Source organism: Indicator indicator, chromosome 12 (genome assembly GCF_027791375.1).
Source record: "Indicator indicator isolate 239-I01 chromosome 12, UM_Iind_1.1, whole genome shotgun sequence".
NCBI lineage: Eukaryota > Metazoa > Chordata > Aves > Piciformes > Indicatoridae > Indicator > Indicator indicator.
In genome coordinates this window covers 19,536,075-19,558,381 of record NC_072021.1, presented here as the reverse complement: position 1 = coordinate 19,558,381, position 22,307 = coordinate 19,536,075, and the positions used below count along the sequence as shown (strand labels likewise).

The 22,307-nt window shown below is 37.6% G+C and overlaps 1 protein-coding gene across 1 annotated transcript in view; it reads left to right on the top strand.

The window, feature by feature from the left end:
• The window catches only part of FAM135B (family with sequence similarity 135 member B), a 114,817-nt gene that overhangs the window by 24,995 nt on the left and 67,515 nt on the right, over positions 1–22,307 (top strand). The gene's annotated exons all lie outside the window — the stretch shown is intronic.

Here is a 22,307-nt window from a genome sequence, read left to right as displayed (position 1 = left end):
CATGGCTGTCATTAGAGCCAAAACCAGAATGGATTTGTCTTAGAAGCTCAGAGGGTGATGAGACACTGGAACAGTTTGCCCAGAGAAGTTGTGGACTCCTTATCCCTGGAAGTCCTTAAGACCAGGCTGGATGAGGCTTTGAACAACCTGGTCTAGTGGGAAGTGTCTTTGCCCATGGCAGAGGGATTACTGCTAGATGACCTTTGAAGTCTCTTCCAAATGAAGCCATTCTGTGATTCTGTGATTCATGGGAGCTATAAATTTCTGTGAGGTTAAGTACCTCGAAGAGTTTTAGCAGAGTTAGTGCTAAGGTTGAGTGGCAGGTATACATATAAACCTCAAAGTTTGGCCCACATCCATTGAATTCAGTGTGAACTTGAGGCAGTATCATGTAACTGACAGCTGTGATAACCTTGTATTTTCTCTAGATAAGCTATATCAGAGGGAATGCAACATGCTGAATAGAGGTGTATAGAAAGAGTACAAAATTCTGAAAAAAAAGATGCTAGTCTGCTACATTTATGTTAGCTAAGAAATAGGCAGACATCACAACAGTGCATTTGTTTTCATTCTATCCATAGGGAATGCAGAACAGAGTGAGTGAATATAGGAAGGATTATGCATCATGGCTGCATGTCTTAGCTGTGTGTCAGAGGGGTTCGTCAGGAAAGACATCATTTAGCATGATGACATTTTCAATTGCCTCAGCTTCTTCATAAGTTTTACCTTCAGATTTAGCAGATAATTCTGGGTTGAAGATTTTGCTACACAACGAATGTGACAAATATGAAGTCTCACCAGTCATCTGGGCTGAAAGACTTTGGGGTCTCAATTAGTAGGAACTAAATCACTACAATTTGAGGAAGATGCAAGTGTATTTTTGTATGGGCATCACAAGTATTTCCATGTTTTTTTTGAAAAGTATTAAGGATTGTGTTCTGCTTGGCATATCAGGTATGCTGCAGGGAGTGATGGCTTCTTGGGAGTGTAAGTTATCAGGATGTCCTACTGACTGGGACACAAAAGATGATAAGCAAATAGGATTTAAATATCCTGAAATCTACACCTGATGGTTACTATGTAAGAATTAGATATTCATTATTCAAAACATATATATATAAATATATATATATATTGACTAGTTACATATATATACATATATTTACATGCATATATATGTGTATATACATATACATATCTCTATACATGCATAGAAATATACATAAATACACATAAATATACTTTCCCCAGGGAAGAACCACTGCAGCTACTAAGACTCTGCATGTATATACTCTAACACACCTTATTTTGCCAGGTTTTGCAATCTATCAGGAAATAGTTGTCTTGTAGTGATGTGTTAGGCTGTATTCTAAGGGCAGGCAATAAATCATCTGAATCCTGAGTTATGGTTGTGAGATGGAAGAAGCCTTGGGAATTTGTTACAGAGGGTAAAAACTATGTTCTCTAACTGCTGTATCTATGCTGTGAGTGTCTCCACCTAAAGCAATCAACCAGTCTCCCTTTATAGTCTGAGGAAACATGTAATTTGAGGGAGTAATTTAACATATCTATTTTAAGATGAGTCAAATCACACCTAGTTCTATCTGCTAACTATAACAGAATTTTCAGGAACTTCTGCAGAGAGAGACATTTCCATTGTGTTTTAATTTAAAAGACTTGACATAAAAAGGCTGTGATTGCACTTTGTGCATTCATGTGTGTATGCATGTAAATCAGGCAAGTAATGGTAAAAAGTAGGAAAGGTGACAGAGTGCACAGAGAGAGCAAATGGTACCTTTGTCTTTCCCAACAAAAAAAAACCAAAGATGGTTGCTTCCTTCAGGATTTTGCATAATGCTTCCAACTAATTTCTCAGGGTGAAGTATAAGAGAAAGGAGATTCCAGGTAAGAACAACTTTCTTATTCTTTTCTTTGGACCTCATGGTGCAACTAGCAGGAAAAAAAAGCTAAGTGATCTAAAAACTGAATTCATACATTCTTTTAGGAATGGCACAGTGATTTGTTAATTGAAACTGAGGAAGCGATGTTTGTTTATTTAGATTTTGTAAGACTAAAACTACGATTATATTCATAAATTTCATAGATGTACAAAAATAAACTTGGAAATAGAAGCCAGGCTTGAATTTCAATGAACCAGGAATCGAAATTGAGGTTCAACAAAGCGTTCTGTGCTATTAACAGTTCTCTAGAACATCATGTGTGTGGTCAGTAGCTCTGAAGCTTAACATTCTGTATTAGATGTGACCATAAATTAGAAGAATGAGAGAATTTTCTGTGCTTTCAAGTGTACATGTGCACCTTTCAGAAGTATTTGCTTAATTTACTGTTCAAGCCAAGGAATGATGTTTGGTTTAATTTCCCATCAGTAACACTGAGAGGGACTGCTCTGAAAACAAAAATGTGGCCTACAGATTAAAACAGGGAACATAGCAGCACAAACTGCCTGCCCTTATCTTTATCTGGAAAATCATAATACTACTTCAAAGATGCAAATATACATATATATATATAAAAAAAAAATTAATAACTTTCAAAATGCATAAGATAAACAGCAGCAATCCAAATAGCTAGAGATATATACCCTCTGACAGTTGATCCAAAATCTCCTTTCAGCAGAAAAGCTATGTAGGAAAATGATGTCATGAGAGGGAAAAACTCTGGAGGATTTGCTCATAGATTCTTTTATTTCCAGAAAGGAACATTTTTATAGCTGTTCTGATACTCTTTGAACCTAAAGTAGAGTTCTGGTGTCTGAACTGTGACACGTCTTTATAGAAGGCTGTTCAATGCTAATTTTAAGAAAGGGGAGTTTTGTGGGCAGGAGTTTTTTTGGTTAGTTTCTTGTTGGTTTGTTTTCTGTGTTTTTTTTTTATTATTATTATTTCCACTTTAGAGAAAGGATTGCCTTGCTTTCTATTAATAACTTTTAGCAGTAGAAACAAATGGAACATCCATTGTCTTTCTAGCAGCTCTAATCAGAAACAGTTGATATCTGCTTCTTTTCTAGTTTCAGTTATTCTTTATCTTCATGTTCTCTTTGTTGCTGAAAAAAGAAAAAAAAAATAGATGCATTCGATTGGATAAGGCTTTGAACAACCTTATTTTGTGAAAAATGTCCCAGTCCATTGTAGAAGGGTTGGAACTAGATGAACTTTAAACAGCTCTTCCAACTCCAACCACTCTGATTCTGAATTGAGATGACTGGCATGGACAAAGACTGTGAATGCAGGTATTTCAGTTTTCTTTTTGGAGTTGCCTTATATAGCTCTTAAGTGTGAGAAGAAAAGAGTAAATTGGTCCATTTAGGCATGAGCATTTTGCTAGACTAAGATTGTCCTTTAAGTAGTTGCATTTCATTTTGATGTTTAAGTTGCACAGACAGGATATGTGTGATGGCATAAAACTGCCTAGAGTCAAATCACTTTCTCAGTGATGGTGTGTGTACTGCCCTTAAAGAAAGACCTCTTTGTGTAGGTACTCTCATATCTTTCAGCCTCCCATCTGTAGTGGGACCTTTGAGGCATGTTGTAGACAGCCTGTCCAGCAGCGCCTAGCAACCTACCACAGCAAAACTGATGATGCAGGAATCAATGCTGGCATGGCACCATATGTCACAGTGGGAAAATCCCAGTCTTGCTTTAAACTTTGCTTGCCAGCATTCGCCTGCATGGGGAGTGAATCTGGTTTAAATGTCAGCTTTGAATTACTGATGCCTGCAAGACTTGTTCTCTGACAAAAAACTTGAGAGGGAGTCATACTGAATAACAGAGTGATTCAAACGTTCTTCTTCCTTCTTTAGACTTGCATTCCTTGCTGGAATCTGCAGGTAATGCTGGAACTCAACATTTCCTTTTCTACAGATTTCTGAATACAGAAATAATGTTATGTGTACATTTATATATTTACTTAAGTACCTTTTTATCACCTTGGATTTCATACCAAATTTTCTCGCTTTTTCCAAAGATTAAAAGCAATAGGTTCCCTGAATTATTAGGAAAAACCTGAAGCAGGATAACAAACCAAATGGCTCAAACAGGCTCTAATTGCCTGGGAAAAAAAATCCCACCTGTTGGTTTGTGTTTTCTTCTGTTCTAGAGTCACGTAATATTGGGTCCTCTTCCATGTTCCATGAACTGCTTCCTCTATACTACAAGGAATCTTTGCATATGGCCTGATCTGTCAGAAGCAGGCACTTTCTCTGGTGGTTGCCGTAAATTTCTGTGTCGTGAAGTGCTGATTTGTGACCTGAAGTTTGAAAATAATCCAATTGTCTTAAAAAGATCCTACTTGTTGCAGCCACTGTTCAGAGGGCAGCTGCTGGATGTGTGCAGATTCCTCAGCTGACCAATTCCTTATCACACTGCATAGAGCAAAACAACAACAATTTTAGCTTATATATGTGGTTGGGTTTTACTGGTTAAGGGATTGATAACAAAGAGTATAAAACACAGCCACTCTGAGCAATAGGCACTTTGTTTAGGGCTTCTCAAGGATCTCGGGTTAGGGACTTTGGTTAAGGCTGCTAGAGACTTCTGCTTCTCTTAGCTACTTCTGATTAGGGCTTCTGTGTAGGGATGCTGCTATGGTTATGCTCAGGACTTCTGTTAGCTGCTTCTTCTGTCAAGGGCCTATGGGACTTCTGAAAGTGGGACTCTGAGACTCTGTAATGCAGGGGATTTTACAATGCAGTAATAAAGGACTTCTGGGAGGATTTCTGAGATTCTCTGCTCTCTGCATTTCTAGAATCTCATTGCTGTATGGCAGTGGGGTTCATGTCTCCATTCAACACCCAAAGGCCCTTGAATCAGGAAGAAAAACACTGCTCATTTATTAGATAAGCACTTGTGTAAAGTTTTGGTAAATTGGTGATGAATGTTACGAAAACTCCTGATTTCACTTGGATTTTAAATTATATATCTGTTGGCATAAAACTACAAGGTGCAATAGCATGCTCTCTAATAGAAACTAATGAAGTTCAAAATTACACAATTGTTTTTTACAGATGGGTGATAAAATATCACCTTCTACTCCAGAAAAAACTGTTAGAGATTTGTTACCACAACATCCTCCAGTCGTAAAATCATAAACTCCCTTAAAACGCGGTGTGTCCATCTAAATGTGCCTTGAATGTGCCTGCATCTAAAATGGGTAGATCAGTAGAGCACTGATCTACTACATCTTACTGTGTCAAAGTAGCAAGTGCTAAAGTCAGTCTCCACCCACTACAGGACGGAAATTTTCACATAAGTGTTGCAAACTGTAACTTTGAGAGATATGTTTGACAAGTATATTTTATAAATGTTGTGAATGATATTTGAGGAACAAAGGGAATGATGTTATGTAATTAAAAAAAAAAAGAGAGAGAGAGAATATAGCTGATGGATGGTACTATAATTTCATTTTTTTTCTTCTTAAAGAAATGATATTACAGAATATCTAATACGCACCAGATGTTGCTATCAAAACCTGGTAATTAAACAAAGAAAAAAGAAATCTAGGAAATACAGTTTCCCAGCAGTGTGAGAATAAAGTCTTCTCATTATGTTAGAACAAACAGTCATGAAATTGTGTTATTCATATTTAGTTCAGAGAAACTTGCTTTAGCATTTGTTACTTTTACAACAAAAATGCAGATGAAAGTATAATATCTAGATGATCCTACTGTCATTTCACTTGGTTAAACAAATAAAGTCCACAAAAATGAAATTATGGCACATATGGATAGTAATCACTGAACTCTACATCTAATTTACTCTCAAGATGGTGGATACTAGAAGCAAAACCTCAAGAGGGAGCTTAACAGTAACAAAAATTGCTGAGTGTTTGTAACACTGAGCTATGTTGAAGTTATATATGTGCCTGCATGGCATATGATATCTGGACGATTTGAGGACCTAGGAAGATTTATTGTTCCTTAATTCCTATGGATTCTAGGTTCTATTTCCCAGCTCTGGTCTTGAGCAATTGCCTCCCTCTGATTTAGCTTCCTCATATGGGTTAATTGTATCTGTACCATAAGGGTATTGTGAAACTTAATTACTTTACATAAAGAGCTTAGAGATTCTTGGATATGTGACAGTGTAGGAGAACAGAGAATTATTTATAGTTTGGAAACTTCTTATAGCTGGTTCACACTTCAGAGAGTAATAAGTGGATCCAAAGAGAGAAATATTTAACCTACTATTTCTACCACACACTGTGTAATGAGTTGCAATAATAACAGAGAGTCTGTTGATGTAATTAAACCACTGACTTTTCTTCTAGGTGAGAGGTTTTTGGAATATGGTTTGTGTCCTAAATGAAAGTATATTGCAGCATCACGATCATCCAAAATTAGGAGGCTCATTAATAAATTTCTCCCCACCTCTACACATTAACCTGCCAGATATAACTCCAGCAGGGCAGCATGGGAGACTCCTCCTAGTGTCTGGTGTGTCTCATTGCACACGATGGACACCTCTGGATCCAGGTCCAGGAGATAAGCTACATGTTGATTTCAAAGCTGAATGCAGAGCTTCCTTGGAGCTTGGGCTCTCACCCCACCACAGGAGACTGCAGTACTTCACTTCCTCCACCACCCTTTATGCCCATCAAACTTGGAGATGAAGGGAAATTGTAGATGCACAATTTGTCACCAATGTGAAAGAGAGACCATCTGAATGTGCAGTTAAGGGCTACCCAGAGGGAAGGAGATTGAAGCCTCAGAGAGCAAAAATCACTTTCCCCACCATCTTAGATACATCCCTTCTGCACAGTGACTGAATTCCATAATATATCTGGTGCCAGATACTACCTTAGTGGAATTACGATCTTTAACACCTTCACCTTAGGGCTGCTTCTAGGCAGATTACATCTTCTTGCTTACTGGGCAATGTTCTGTCACTTTCTGGGCAACTTAAGCTTAATGCCTGTCACGTATATGGAAAAAGATGCATGTTTATGTCTTCAGAAGCAACAGAGCAAAACAATTGAAAATGTGAGGAAAAGAACTAATACATTTTAATCACCTCAGATAAACTGATTAATTTTTTTTTTTTTGGTACTTGCTCATTAACAGCTACAAGGTCTTGCCACTTCTGTGTAGCACTTTCATCTGCACATCTTAGCATGCCTTATTACTGTGAGTTAGCACAGCTACAAGGCCAAGTTTTTGTGAGGTAAGTAAGAGCCTATGACTGTGTTTAGAAGCACAAAAACACATTGAAAATCTTTAGCCTAGTTTTGACCTAGTACATTCTGCAACCCAATACAACACCTTCTCTGAATCAACTTGCCTCCCGAGAGCAGTGTACTTGTGCGGAACACTTCTTCATCAGCATATTGTACACTATTCATCCTGCCTGGAAAGTACAAAGTGAGGATTTTTAATTCAAAACTCCCTGAACCTCCTCTCTTTCCATCTGAACACAATGAGTAATACTGAAAGAACTTAATTCCATATATCTGATGGATTTTAGATTACAATGATTTTCTCATATTAGGTCTTGATTCCTCCTCACCGATCACTAAAAAAAAACCCAAACAAAAAAAACCAAACCAACCAACCAAAAAACCCACAAAAAACAAAACCCCACTAGTTATTTACTTTTTACTGTGACTAAAATTACATGGGAGATTCCATGCTAAAAATGTTATTCAAGGCTAGTGGGTGTATCTGAATAGTAGCAGTGGTATAATGTGGATCTGGGGATCCTTGTCAGTAGTCTCTGTTCCTAGAAATAAGTGAAAGCTAGGATTTGAGTTTTCACCATATGACCTACTCAGAAATATCATTTAATTTCCTTCCTTTTTAAGAGTAGTGTGATAACTCCACTCAATCACTAATAAAGTAGGTATTTGTGAGAGATGAAAAATCTCTTCTATAATTAACACAATAAGGATCTCTCTGTTACTAGACATAATAGTATCTTATTAAAAATACACTCACCAGAGCCCAGAGTCTCAAAATTTATATTAGAAGAGACTACAAAGGATTACCATGTGCTTCTGTACTAATGTTGCACACAGGAAGAAAAAAGCAGAGTGTTAGACTTCTATAATTAATTTCTCTTGTTTGTGGATCATAAGAGTAAGGCTGGGGGTTTTTGTTCAGTTGGGTCTTAATGAAACCAAATTAAACTTCAAATTGTAGTCTTTTGATTTCCAGTAATAGAAGTTTCTACTATCTCAGGAAGAGAGGAAGAGAACAGGGAATCTGCACTGTCACTGAACTGTGAGATTTCTCCTCAACTTCCCACTGTCCAAAAGGATTTCTCTCCAATTTTCGGTAGGACACTTAGATTCAGATCTTCTTGAGGGCACAGGCTCAAGTCATGTTCTGTCTCAGTTCTCCACTTGCAAAGAGGATGTAAAAAATACCTACAATCAGCATTGTGAGGGATGAAGAAGATGAAGAATTCACACTGTGAGGATGTGATGAAGGCCATGAAAATATTCACATGATAGATTGCTTCTACACTATTCAAACCATGTTGAAGGCTTTTGTGTCATATCAGATAGATTTAATCTAGAATGTTGCTCACTGTTTAGATTGCACAGTGCCTGGTTTTGGCAGGAGTTAGCTATGATGGGAAACTGGGTCACACACAATGAAGTGAACACTTTGAACAATATCATCTGGAGGTGGGTTTTCATCCATTTATTGTTATCCTTTTGGGACAAAGAGGAAGAGCTGTTTTAGCATGCCCTGTTTAAAAATCTTTTTGTGTGTGTGTGTGTACCAGTTTTTCCTCAGATGGAAATGGAGGTTATTCAGTGTTTTTATCATTTTAATCATGAGCTGAGAGGAACCAATGAAAATTATCCTGAAGTTCACCTTCATTTGCATAATTGCTATGTGGAATGGGAAATTGGCTTATGCAAGAAAGGAATCTGAAGCTCATTAGCAACAAGGCTTTTCAGAACAGAAAGTGTTCTCTGACACAGTGTTCAGTTGCAGGATGTGGATGGGTTTAGGGGATACATTTCACATTAGCCAGCCAATTAAGAAAAACACAAGGGAATTGAACTGAATTTTGTGCTTGCCTGTGTCTGTGAGGTTACTTGCCTGGTGATTGCCAACAAAAGCCTGATGACTATACTCATACAGCAAACAAAATGGTGAAGGCAAAGCCTGGTGACTGTACTCATACAGTCAAACAAGATAGTGAAGGCAAACTTGGGAAAGTATGGGAAGAAGTATTTCTGTTTCATAGAGTGTGATCTTTAAAGGCTAAAACATGTTTCATAGTCTGAGTTGTGATGCAGAATATAATAATGGAAAAAGGATTAAACCTTTCCTTGTTCATTAAGCCTTTAGGTCTATGAGCAACTTGTCCTCTTCAACTCTATTTTTTGTAATAAATAAGGGAAGAACACAAACTCCACAAAACATTCTTTAAACCTACCTGACTGTGCATGTCTTCTGTTTCAAGCTTATTTTGTTAAGAGATTTCACATTAACTCTCCTGTTGCCTTCCAAAGATACAATTACTCTAGCTCTGACCATCGTTACAAGGTTGGCTCATAAATTTGTAGAGAGGCAATATGATGGAAATTCTTGAGAAGCTATCCTCAATGAGTTGCATCTACTAGTTTCAGACAATCTGAAAAGTCTCTGATGCTATTTGCTTACTCAAAGCTAGATGTCCAGGTAAAAGTGTGATTTAAAATATGAAGTAGACATGTGGTAGGCAGTGCAAGAGGAAAGTACTTGACTTCAGTGCACAGAAGAAAATCAATGTAGTAACACAAGAAAAGCAATGAGATAGGCAGCTACTGAATACCAGTTGTAGTTTCTAAAATGTCTGTCCAGAAAGTCTATAAGGGTTAAATATTAACTACTACATAGAAATTGTCGTCATTTTATGTGGATAAACTATGCAGTTCTGAATGTCTCTAGCTGTGAACTCATGAACTGTTTTCTGCACCTCTTCTATAAAAAACATAAATTCTAAGTCTAAATTGAACCTTTCAGACAGAAAGGGAACAAGGGATACTACAAACTTAAGCATTATCGGAAGAAATGTTTCCAATAAAATGTGCCTCAAACCCAGTGACACCAAATACTGTTGAATTTGATAACAGTGGACATATGAACATCCAGACACATATGAATATTCAGATATCTCAATAGGGATGCAAAAAGTAAAGTGAACTGATGGTTTGCAAAAGGATCCCTCAAGAAACAGTAAGGAACACTAAGGGAGCAACTAGATACTTAAAACACTACTCCACATCTCTCTTCTCAGAAACCAGGGAAGTTTGCATAGCTGATGCAGTAAGGTGTTTGTTATATAATAGCAATCATTTTGAAACAAGAAAATCTGTTTTTTCTTTTCTTTTCTTTTCTTTTCTTTTCTTTTCTTTTCTTTTCTTTTCTTTTTCTTTTCTTTTCTTTTCTTTTCTTTTCTTTTCTTTTCTTTTCTTTTCTTTTCTTTTCTTTTCTTTTCTTTTCTTTTCTTTTCTTTTCTTTTCTTTTCTTTTCTTTTCTTTTCTTTTCTTTTCTTTTCTTTTCTTTTCTTTTCTTTTCTTTTCTTTTCTTTTCTTTTCTTTTCTTTTCTTTTCTTTTCCCTCTCCTCTCCTCTCCTCTCCTCTCCTCTCCTCTCCTCTCCTCTCCTCTCCTCTCCTCTCCTCTCCTCTCCTCTCCTCTCCTCTCCTCTCCTCTCCTCTCCTCTCCTCTCCTCTCCTCTCCTCTCCTCTCCTCTCCTCTCCTCTCCTCTCCTCTCCTCTCCTCTCCTCTCCTCTCCTCTCCTCTCCTCTCCTCTCCTCTCCTCTCCTCTCCTCTCCTCTCCTCTCCTCTCCTCTCCTCTCCTCTCCTCTCCTCTCCTCTCCTCTCCTCTCCTCTCCTCTCCTCTCCTCTCCTCTCCTCTCCTCTCCTCTCCTCTCCTCTCTCCTCTCCTCTCCTCTCCTCTCCTCTCCTCTCCTCTCCTCTCCTCTCCTCTCCTCTCCTCTCCTCTCCTCTCCTCTCCTCTCCTCTCCTCTCCTCTCCTCTCCTCTCCTCTCCTCTCCTCTCCCCTCCCCTCCTCTCCTCTCCCCTCCCCTCCCCTCCCCTCCCCTCCCCTCCCCTCCTCTCCCCTCCCCTCCCCTCCTCTCCCCTCCCCTCCCCCTCTTTCTTTCTTTCTTTCTTTCTTTCTTTCTTTCTTTCTTTCTTTTCTTTCTTCTTCTTTCTTTCTTTCTTTCTTTCTTTCTTTCTTTCTTTCTTTCTTTTCTTTCTTTCTTTCTTTCTTTCTTTCTTTCTTTCTTTCTTTCTTTCTTTCTTTCTTTCTTTCTTTCTTCTTTCTTTCTTCTTCTTTCTTTCTTTCTTTCTTTCTTTCTTTCTTTCTTTCTTTCTTTCTTTCTTTCTTTCCTTTCCTTCCTCTTTCTTTCTTTTTTCTTTCTCTTTCTTTCTTCTTTCATTTTCTCTCTCTTTCTCTCTCTCTCCAATTTCCCTCCATGTTTGCATTCGTTTTACCTGTTTGAAAAGTTCCCAGAAAGTCTTTAAATTCTTTCTATTAATTTTAAATATGAACAAGCTAATTCTTAGTCTGGTCTCTATGATTCATATCCATGGCTACTACACAATTTCCCACAGCTCTCATTTTCAAGGACAGCCATTCTTACAAGGACATGAACATGCAGAAAAGCTTTATGCAAAGTGCACTGTAATTATTTTCTCAATATACCTAAAACAATCTTAACCTAAATCACTATTCCCTGGGTAATGGAAAACAGCATCTCCCTGTTTTCCAGCATGTGTAAAACAACTGAAAAGAAAAGGGACTTGGTTTATACTAGTTGTGAATCTTCTTCCAAACTTTATCAGTACTTTCCTAATTACTCTAGTACACTACTTGCTAGTTGGGATCTCCAATATTTGTTCTCTCAGACTTTCCTACCACTGAAATTCAGAAGAGCAATGCACTTACATTCTCCTTCTCCTAATTCCAATGCAGCAGCAGAAAAAATGGAATGTTTCCAAAGTTATGTCACTTGAATATATACTATTTTATTACTCTTTGTGAAAGAGTTTTATAGCTAGCAAGGGAGCTGTAAGCAGCTGTAACAAAGGTCTGACTTCTTGTATTCTGGAAACTTCACAAGTTATAATACCTCCAGGAAAAAAACTCCATGGGCTTAAATTCATATCTTGCAAATCTTGTATGTTGAATATTGTCAGCTTATATCAGGGAGGTATGTTTGTCTTCTTGGACTTCACTTCAGTTCGTTGCTTTCAAAATTATTAGGAATCTTGATGGATAAGTTTAGAGGATGAAGAAAAAGAGTCAAGATTTTATTAAATCTTTATAAAAACTTGTGAGCATGATTGCCATTAGGCAAAAGCTATATAGGGAAATTTATGCATAATTTCTTTACTGTGGAAGCCATGCAGCCCAGGTTCAGCAGTATTTCTCTGCCAAGTTAGATAAAACAGCTGAGAGCAGTATTGTAAGTATTGTAATAAAACTCAGACCTCAAGATGACAGTCATATACTGGTTAAATGAGACAAAATGAAAGAAGTTAATATATGGGAATATGAAGCACAGAAATGCCTTATGATTTGCCAAATGTCTAAGAAGACAGTGGTAGTATGAGAATCCAGATCTCTTGAGTGCTGTCTAGATAGTGTTAGCGTAACCACAGACCCCTGTAACACATGAAGTCTAATGCAACAGTAGTCTATATGTTTGTTTGGTAGTAAATACAGGATTTTCATGACACTAGATGAGAGTCCATTCCTAGCTTTGCCATTGGTTTTCAGTATTGTCTTCAGAAATCTACTGTAATTTTTGCAAGTTTACTGTCTATAGTGGCATCTTTATTTGTCTTGGAGAAGTAAATGCATTTAAACCTTTGAGTACAGGGGACTGTATATGAGGGTTTTTTTTTGATAGATACGATTTAGTCCATTTCAGTTTCAAAGTTTTAGACAGGTTTTGTTGAGGAATGTAGGTAGGATTAGATTCAGGATGCTTTGTTTTATATTTCTCAGTCCATTTAAGACTTTACTGCAGGACCATGATGTATATGCAAAGTTTATGCTGAATAAAAAAACAGTCTGTTTAGAAAGTGATAACAGATCCTTTTCTTGAATGACCCTTAACTCAGACTGAAGAGTTAAAAGAAAACAGGCCAAAGAAAAAGAACAGGTAATGATACTCTTGGCACATCACAGACACGAGAGAACATTAATGCAGTTTAATGAAATCCCAGACAGAAAGCCAAATGGTTTGTGCCTGACATGCATTGACAAAGTGTGATTGGTGTCTTGCTGATTTATGTGCATGTGTGAGCCAGATGAAGCTACAGGATTTCAATTGAGATAATGTTCATAATTAAAAAGCAAAAAAAAAAAAAAAAACTAATGCAATGGCAGAGGTTAATGGAATCTAATTGGAGAAGCAAATGAATTAGAAAAAAAATAGTTCTATTCCATTGTTGTGATGAGTTGCACAGACAGTTTAGCAATTAAATCACTAATCAGGCAGGAGCTGGCTGACCTAGGAAAGGAGTAATCTTGAGTCTCGGATGGGAAGTTTTAAGATATCTGCCCAAAGGATGGTTTAAAAGATACAAAACATACAGAAGGACTTTTTTTGTTTGTTTCAGTTAAGCTTACAGCTCATAAGAAACCAGTTTCCATTAGAGATTAGCAATACAGTTTGCTTATTTTGAAGATACTCAATATCGGTTTTATTTTTAGCAGAAACTGTTTTTTAATGTAAGTGTGTTAGCATTTAAATGAAATTCTTATTCCTTTAGTCTTCTTAATAAGTAGACAAAATTTTCTTTGTACAGTTTGGCTTGCATATCTGAATGCCACCTGCCTGCTTGAAGAGTTGTGACAATACTTGTACTGAAAACATGAGACCTTGACATAAATTACCTGTGCTCTAATTCTGTCAATCTCCATCATGTAAACTGCCTTTCTGGAGGCTGATTTTTATTTCTTTGCCTTGAGAAACCAATGTTGTACATGTGAAATATCTCTAGAACAACGATTGTGTAGTAGTTTCTGGAAAGAATTGGGGTCAGAAGAGGAACATCTGATTTTTAGCTCATTATCTTACCCTGGGAACTCAGGGAGTTTTCCCAATCATTTTATGGATGGATCTAGTGATGAGCAAGGAATCTGATCAGATCCACTTGAACACGGAGTAAGAACCTGAGGTGAGGAGGAGGCTCACCTTGCAAATGTGCGTGTGACAAACCCACATTGAACATCACACTGCAAAAAGACCCTGAAGCCTGTGAAATGAAAGAAATTTAGCTGCAGCTGCTGCAGCTGAGAAATCAGATGTCTTGTAAATAACTTTAAAGACTGATCATAGAAAGGATATGAAAGACTGGTATTATACAGAAAAAATAAAAAAACCCAAACCAAACACAACCCATGCCCCTGCCCCCTCTAAAAATGGCACTTTTTTTTTAGTTTACTTTTGTGATCTAGAGACTGAGAACCTGAAATAACCTAGAGAACTTGCCTGGCTTTTCAGAAACACCAACCAACAACGGTGACTTCTTCCAGTGGAAGCTTGAGGTCCTTTGCTCTGAATCCTCAAGCTTTTTATTTTGCAGAGGGATCTAGGTACTACCTCTTACATCTGATAGATTTATTGTTGAAATTTTTATAGACTGTCACAAAATGTTTTAGATATTTAATTTACTGTACTTTACCCTCTGAGTAAAGTGCTGGCCATAATGCTGAAGAGGAAAGTTTGGGAAATATACGACTGTCATCCATCACCTTCTTGAGCACAGCAGACATTGCAACAGTACATTAGGAGAGCATTTAGTTTCCAATCCATAATATTGATCAAAGGTCTCGAAAGCGTTACAGCACCATCTGGGAAATCTTTAATTTCCAGTTTGATGTAAAGTCTGTGATTTTAGCTCAGGACTTCTCTGAGTCTATTGTTGTGTTGATGAGATGATGTCACATACGCTGTGCAGCACTGAGAGAGTAACAGGTGGGTCCTAATGTTATATCCATGCTTGAAGGGTCTGTAAAGTATGCATGTTCACATTTTTTATATGCATTTCAACTCTTACATATCTGGATGTTTATAAACATTTGTAGTGTTACAGAAAATTGAAAGGAAATCTTCCTGTTGGTAGGGGAGGAAAAGACTATCTGAAATGAAATCCTGGAAGTGTTCTTTCTTCTATGTGCGCCACTCATTCACACAAAGAGGTTGTGGCAGTTATAATGAGAAATAACTACCTGTTTGGTGGCTGGAATGAATTAACTGAAATCATGTTCTTTCCGTCTTTCTTCTTTTTTTTTTTAATCCCAATTTCTGTTGAAACCATTCCAAATTTGCTGGAAGGTCAGTATGACAGTCTGAAATTGCCACAGTCTTGTGATGCTGAAAGAGCTATTTAGTGCTTGGGGTGTTTTAAAGGCACTTCAACTTTTCATTTGCCATATTTAGAACTGGATTAATTTTTATCCTCCAGTCCTTTCAGATTACACAGCAATGCAGAATGACATTGACACTGGAGGCAGTTATAAAACGTTTGCCTGAATAGTGTAAATTGACATTTATACAAATGTCCATTGGATATAGAAGTGAAATTTTGTCTTTTCTTTTACCTCATTAGGAGATGTATTGTTCTCTAAATGAGTGGGTATCTCTCTTCCAAAACTTAATTTTAGTATTGGATCCTTCTTTGCTCTAATTCTTCAGTGCTAGAATCCATTTGTGACAGGATTGTTTCTTTTCTCTCTTTCACCCAGTACAACTGCACAGGGGAAGTGAAGGAAAATTTAAAATGCTAAGAGCTCTGCTACAGGACATGTCAGTGGATATTTATTAGACACAGTCACTTTTTGTCCCAAAGTCACCCCTCATAATGTACTTGGCAGGAACTGTACTTTGGCTCCTATTATTTCTCCAGCCTGTTACGAATTTCTCCCATAAGCTAACACAAACGTGTGTATCAGCTGTAACTATTGTGTACCCAAGTCCAGAAAACCAGAGAAAGGTAACCATCTCAGTGCCTGGTTTGGGGGGAAGTTTTACAAAGAGAAATGAAATTTGTAGCTGAAGCTTGTACCAAATAGTTACCACTATTTGATTAGTTGCAGTGGAGACCTATAATTAGCTCTTATTTAAGAAGGCATATGGCTCCAACAGATGGTAAAGGGGAAAAAAAGCAAGTTAGATAAACAGGGATATTTGTACAAGATTTTCTGGTCTCTTTGGTTATATTTTGCAGTGAAGTGCTTAGGTTTTAGCAGGATGGCATACTGTTCATTCAAGGAATACATATATCTTAATTTTCTCTAAAAATATAGCTATATTAGTATGGACTGTGTTTGCATATTTTGGCAACAGTAGAATAAATTAGATGACAAGGAAACTGAGAAATTAGAAAATCCATGTGTATTTTCTGGCAACACTGAACATGAACCAGCTCTCCTTGTGAGGCCAGTGGGAATTTCAGATGCTGAAGAGACAGAACACCCCAAAGTATGTATCTGGATGGCTGAAGGAGGTAAATATCCACTAGACAGATTTGAGTTATGTTTATGGCAGTATCAACAAGAATGACATGTGTGGTAGAGATCACTCAGGTTACAGTAAAGTGGGCTACAGCTAGTCCACACTGAGGTTTTAAAGGTAATCTTTTTTGTACACATGTATTATTGTTGTTCTTTTTCGCCTATGTTAATAGATTATGTGGTTGCTTCCCATTCACTTCAGGGCAAGGACATCTAGCTCAGTTTAAACTGCCTTCTGCTATGCTTTACCAACAGTTGACCTTCCACTGAAGCAGATTAGGAAAGACCACATGAACCTCTGACACAACATGTCTGTGTGGGTAGCAACATAAGGTTTGTGGGTAGGAAGGTTTCAAAACGTTCACAGCTCCTTCTCAAGTGAGTGCATTGTAATGCCCTTCACCCATCTGTGCACGAGTGACCTGGGAGAATGAACCCATCTACGTTTAAAGGTATCACATGTCTCTGAAATTCTCTTCTGTGGGAACCCAAGTATGGAGACTGTGAAATGCTTCTTATGTCTTCCAATTAATCAGAAATACAAACATTTAGGTGTGCAGTGCTGTTCATTAAGAAATTCTTACAGTAAAGCTTTGCTTACAGCTGCAGCATCTTGATTTCTCTGAGTTATGGAAAAGTATATCTTTCATAAAAGCAAAACATCAGAACCCTGGGTTTGCATTTATCTGAAGAGCAGCATAATAATACTGCCTTTTTTTTTTTTCCAGACAGCAAGAGAGATTCAAGAAGTTGACAGCAAATAAATAAATAGGTTGTTTCCAGTGCTATAGTCATAAAGTCATCTGAAGTTAGATCTGTTTTCCATTTGGATTTTTTCCTGACACTGTAATTATGGAAAAGAAATTGCTGTAGAGACTAAAGGACACTAATCAGTTAAATGTCAAACAGATTATAAAGGACATAAAAACTGGCCAATCCCATTGCTTTGCAAACAGCTAGGGTTCATATGACTGTGGTGTTTCTGGGGAAATCATTCATCATTAAGTCTCAGCTACACCAAGACACTGCCATTTCAAAATCTGTCCTTGACAGATATCAGAGGTTGAGATACTCACGTCATTGTCAAGTGATTCTGCCAAGGTGAGTTTATTGTTTGATTGCTCTGTGGAAAATTTATTGACACAGAAGAACTGTGAAACTTCTCAAACCATTTTCAGGGGTTAAAAAAAAAAAAAAAAAACAAACAAAAAAACCAACACATTTGAAAATCAGGAAAACTTGATCCCTGTCACAGCTTTGCACCAGCCGAGGGATGCTCCCAGTCTGGCCAACTGATATTTTCAGTTGATGTAGCAGTAGGTTTTTGGAATAGAAAGGCAAGCTCTTCAAAACACCTTCAAAACACAAATGGAGTAGCTCATTAGTCAACTAAAGCTGATTTCATTATCATCTTTGTCAAATTATATTTACTACAGACAGCAAAGCTATAGTTAAGTGAATTTGACTAGATGCCACATGTTTCTGTAGGGAACTGTGGTTTCTAGTGGTGTCCTCAGGTTCCAGTGCTTTTTCTTGCAGATGTTAAACTAGATTTTCTCATCCATTGTTTATGTCTTTCCTTTCCCAGCTCTCATTATATGCTCTGAGACATTATACCAAGCCTATTCTATTCTACCCTACCCTATTCTATTCTATTCTATTCTATTCTATTCTATTCTATTCTATTCTATTCTATTCTATTCTATTCTATTCTATTCTATTCTATTCTATTCTATTCTATTCTATTCTATTCTATTCTATTCTATTCTATTCTATTCTATGTTATGTTATGTTATGTTATGTTATGTTATGTTATGTTATGTTATGTTATGTTATGTTATGTTATGTTATGTTATGTTATTCTTCAGGGCTTTTTGCTCATCTACCAGACATACTACCAGCCCCCCAGGGTCTTCCTTCTTGCAGTGGTCAACAGAGCAATATCGTTTCTATTCTTACTAAATTAGTCTGAAGATAAATAACAAATCTGTTTACAGGTCGCCTGTCCATCAATTCTTCCTTGTAAGATTATCTGGACAGATATTTTCAGGGTCCTCCAGGATTTAAATAGCAAAACCTCTTTCTGATTCTTTAAAGGAATGAACACTTTCTGTATGATATGTTGCAACAACATTTATAAATATCTATCTATAAAATCTTCCAGGTAGGAAGACCAGGTGGAATAGACTGGAGCTAGATTAGGCAGATTACGGATAGTTTGTAAATTGGGTATGTGGACTGCAAGAAAATAAGATGTGATAAAATGCTGGGTGAGCACAGGTAGCCTATGCTATGTATATGAAAACATGCACAACTGCAAAGAGCCTTTTTCTCTTCCTTTTTTAAAAATGCCATTACTGAATAAAGTAAGGGGATTTCCAGGAGTGGTGGTGGGATGGCAGTATAGTTCCTGTGGATAGAAAGAAAGAGATGCACCAAAAGGCATTTCTTCCTCTCTTAAATGAGTGGTTGTGAACCACAACTGTCCTGTTCATTCTTGCAATGGTTGTTACTGTCTTGAGAGCTTTCTTTTTCCAGATAATTCAAAGACCTCAAAGAAGATAAGCAGTAAATGGAACAGCCACTTCAGAAAAGGAATCAGGAAAATAGGATTTCTTCTAGCTTAAGGAAGCCTGCAAGGGTCGCAGATCTCCTAACAAAGAAATTTACTGAGCAAAAGCCCATTACCACAAAATTAGACTTTCCCTGTTAAATTCACCAAAGACCAAGTCTTTGAAATTGTGGGAAAAAAGAGCTAAATGCAGGTTAATATAGTCTTAGCTCCAGCTCTCACCAGGCAGTGAGAGTGAGAGCTCCTAGCACTTTCTATATACTGTGTCTTCCTTGGACTGCATGTGGCTGTTGAGCAGTGCAGGCATAACTCAGAGCTGTTTTTCTAACCGAGGTTCTGTTAGAATGAGATTGAGGAAAGCCTATAGCTTCAAGATGCATTCTCACAGCATTCTGAGCTTTGTGCCAAAAAACAGAGGTGCTTGGTGTGAACACCGAGGGTCATTTGCCAACAACCTTTTCTGAACAATGTCAGTCATGGAGATTGCCAGCCTTAGCACCATTGTCCATTAACAGATAGGTCTGTGTGTTTAGACAGATGAGTGTCGGAAGGGATCCCAGAAACAAGAGAAAGTTTGTAAAACTTACTGAGATGATGGTGTGTTCATTGAGTGACTTAAGGAATAGTCACTTTAGCGAAGATACCACTTGTTAGTGAGAGAATTCCAGTACTGTTGCACAGCCTGGTCCCTGCCTGAACCTTAAAGCACAGAATTCAACGGTGAGTGCTACTGTATGAAGGGCAACATCTGTGAAGATGTTGTCATTCCCCTTTGCTTTGAGAGGCAGGATACCTGCATTGCTGTCAGCATTGGTAAACCACCTTGATGCTGCCAAGTGCTCCTCTGAGAAAGCTCCTGCCAGGTACTTTAAGAGACAAGGAAAGCAGGCTGTGGCCATTGAAATAGGTGGGGATGTGTTGAGTTTAGGAGATGACCAGGGACTCATCTGATGTAGTTTTCTGCAAGATGTCTGCACAGGTGGATCTCTCTGCTTAAAAATTAGCATATTTATTTGGTTCTATATCAGTCACATGCCGATTTGAGACAACACTAAGCATTACAGCATGTCTTTGGCTTTGACTTCAATGACTCTTCATGTCACCTTGCAAATCTAGCTCCTAAAGCAATTACACACTAGGAGTGGTCTGAGCAAGAATGTGTTTCAAAAGAAAATTGCATTAAACTTTCCATACTAGAAGAGTATCAGTATATCAATACCCAAATCAAATAACATAAAGCTTCCTTTGTCTGCCAGCTAGGAATGAGAATGCATTATACCTCTAATGTGATTATTTGCAGTGTCTCTAATATGATGAGCTTTAAATTAAAATAAATATGACTGCATGCTTTAGAAGAGCTAATCAGGCTGAAACATTCTAGCCTAAGTGGTGTGGCACAAAGAATAAATGTGTATTTATCTACGTTGCCTGGACCTATGCAGAACTATTATACAGGCTATGTGATGGGAAGGTAATAGCAGAGTGAAACACTTAGGCTGTTCCTAGGTATGCTTGGTAAAAGTCAGCAATAAGAAAACCAATTTATGTAGTCTGGAGGAGAGTACTGTGGTCCTACTAATTAATTAGCTCAAGTCTTATTTGTCTTATTGGTTATTTAATCAGTTCTTCCCCCTGCCCTATATATATGATATTTCTTTTCTTGAGAAGGTACTTCTTTGTCAGCATTACTCCAGTTCCAGCAGCAGACTGGCGCCACGAAAATGATCATTGCAATGACAAAACTCCGTTCACTTCTCTACTGTGGCTTCTGGTGCTCTTTTTTGTTTGTTTGTTTGGTTGGTTGGTTTTTAATGTTCTTTCTCTCTCTCCCTCTCTCTTGTTTTTCACATTAACCAAACTTCAGCTTGGGAAATCTTTAGTCTTCTGCCAGTCTTGACTCACTGACTTCTGACTGCAAATTGTGTATGATTCGTGCATTGAAAAACATTGTAGAAGCTTTAGCACAGCAGAATAGACTTGTCCTGATTTGAAACTCTTGAGAAACAAGCAGCCCCTAAGTCTTTCTGAGTGGACTTTTGTCTTACTACTGCTCTTGGACTCCAAACAATTCTGTGAAAGCCCGAATTCCTCGAAGTATTTTTTTTAAAAACTCTTCTTTGTAAAAAGCATGTGCTTGTTGGCCTCCTGATGATGATCACTGATCTGTCTCTGCTTGAAGGACAGATACTGATACAGCTTTTTTAAGCACACCTTTTTGAGTTTCAAATCAGCATTTGCTAAAGGATGATATTTCAAAAGCTCAGGTTCCTGCATCACTGAATGCTGGAAAGAGACAAAACCAGCTCTGAGTAAAGTTTGCAAGGAGTTGTTGCTCAGGGCTTATGGAAGTAGAATTAGCAGGGGATTTTGACTAATAGCCAAGACACAGCTTGAAAGTATTTATCTCTCACGTCGAGTTGTTTGTTAAATAGTCACACAGTCATCTCAGGCTCTTCTGGAAAGAATATAATGTAGTAAATGTTATATACCTCCAATGTTGGTTTGCACAGCAAAGCAAGTCAGAGTGTTTTCCTGTTAGTGAAAGAAGAATTACTCCATAAGCAGTGGAGTTCAAGTAAAAATTTCCTGCACTCTAAAGCATGCACTTATATTTTGTCAGGTGAAGGATGTCTCTAATTTCATACTCTCTATTGTAACCAAAACAAAATACGTACGTTGGAGTACCTAAACTAACAGGAAGGACAAATCCTGCCTGAGTTTATGTGAAGTTCATTTGCACACAGATGAAATTATTGACTGTCTGAATTCCATGTGGAGAAGCTTAGGGTTTGGTTCTTGAGTTCCTCAGATTAATTCTAGTTGTGTGGGCCAAATTGACAGCTCTCACATGGGTTAAGGCCTGAAGGATTACACGTGACTTTTGGCATCTGGAAAAAATGGCTTTTTCTTTCAGTATTTTAATTTAAGATGGCTCTGCATTTTCAGGTTCTATATTTGAGGTATCCTATTGGCTAGTGTCCTCCCTCCCAGGTAGTAACTTCTGGAAATGCCAGAGATGACAAGACAACTCTGTTTTCAAAGATGCTCGTTGCAAATAAAAGATGAAATTTCACAGGTGAACACCTACAGTCCCCTCACAGTGTTAGGTAGCAAATGTCCATAGAAGATGTTTGATGCTTTGGACCTTTTTAGAAATAAAGTAACAGGGTAAATGCTGTCAAAGAGTTAGCTATTCTCATTTTGAAATCCAGCTTGCCTACAATTTAATGTTTAGTTTCTTTAAGCAC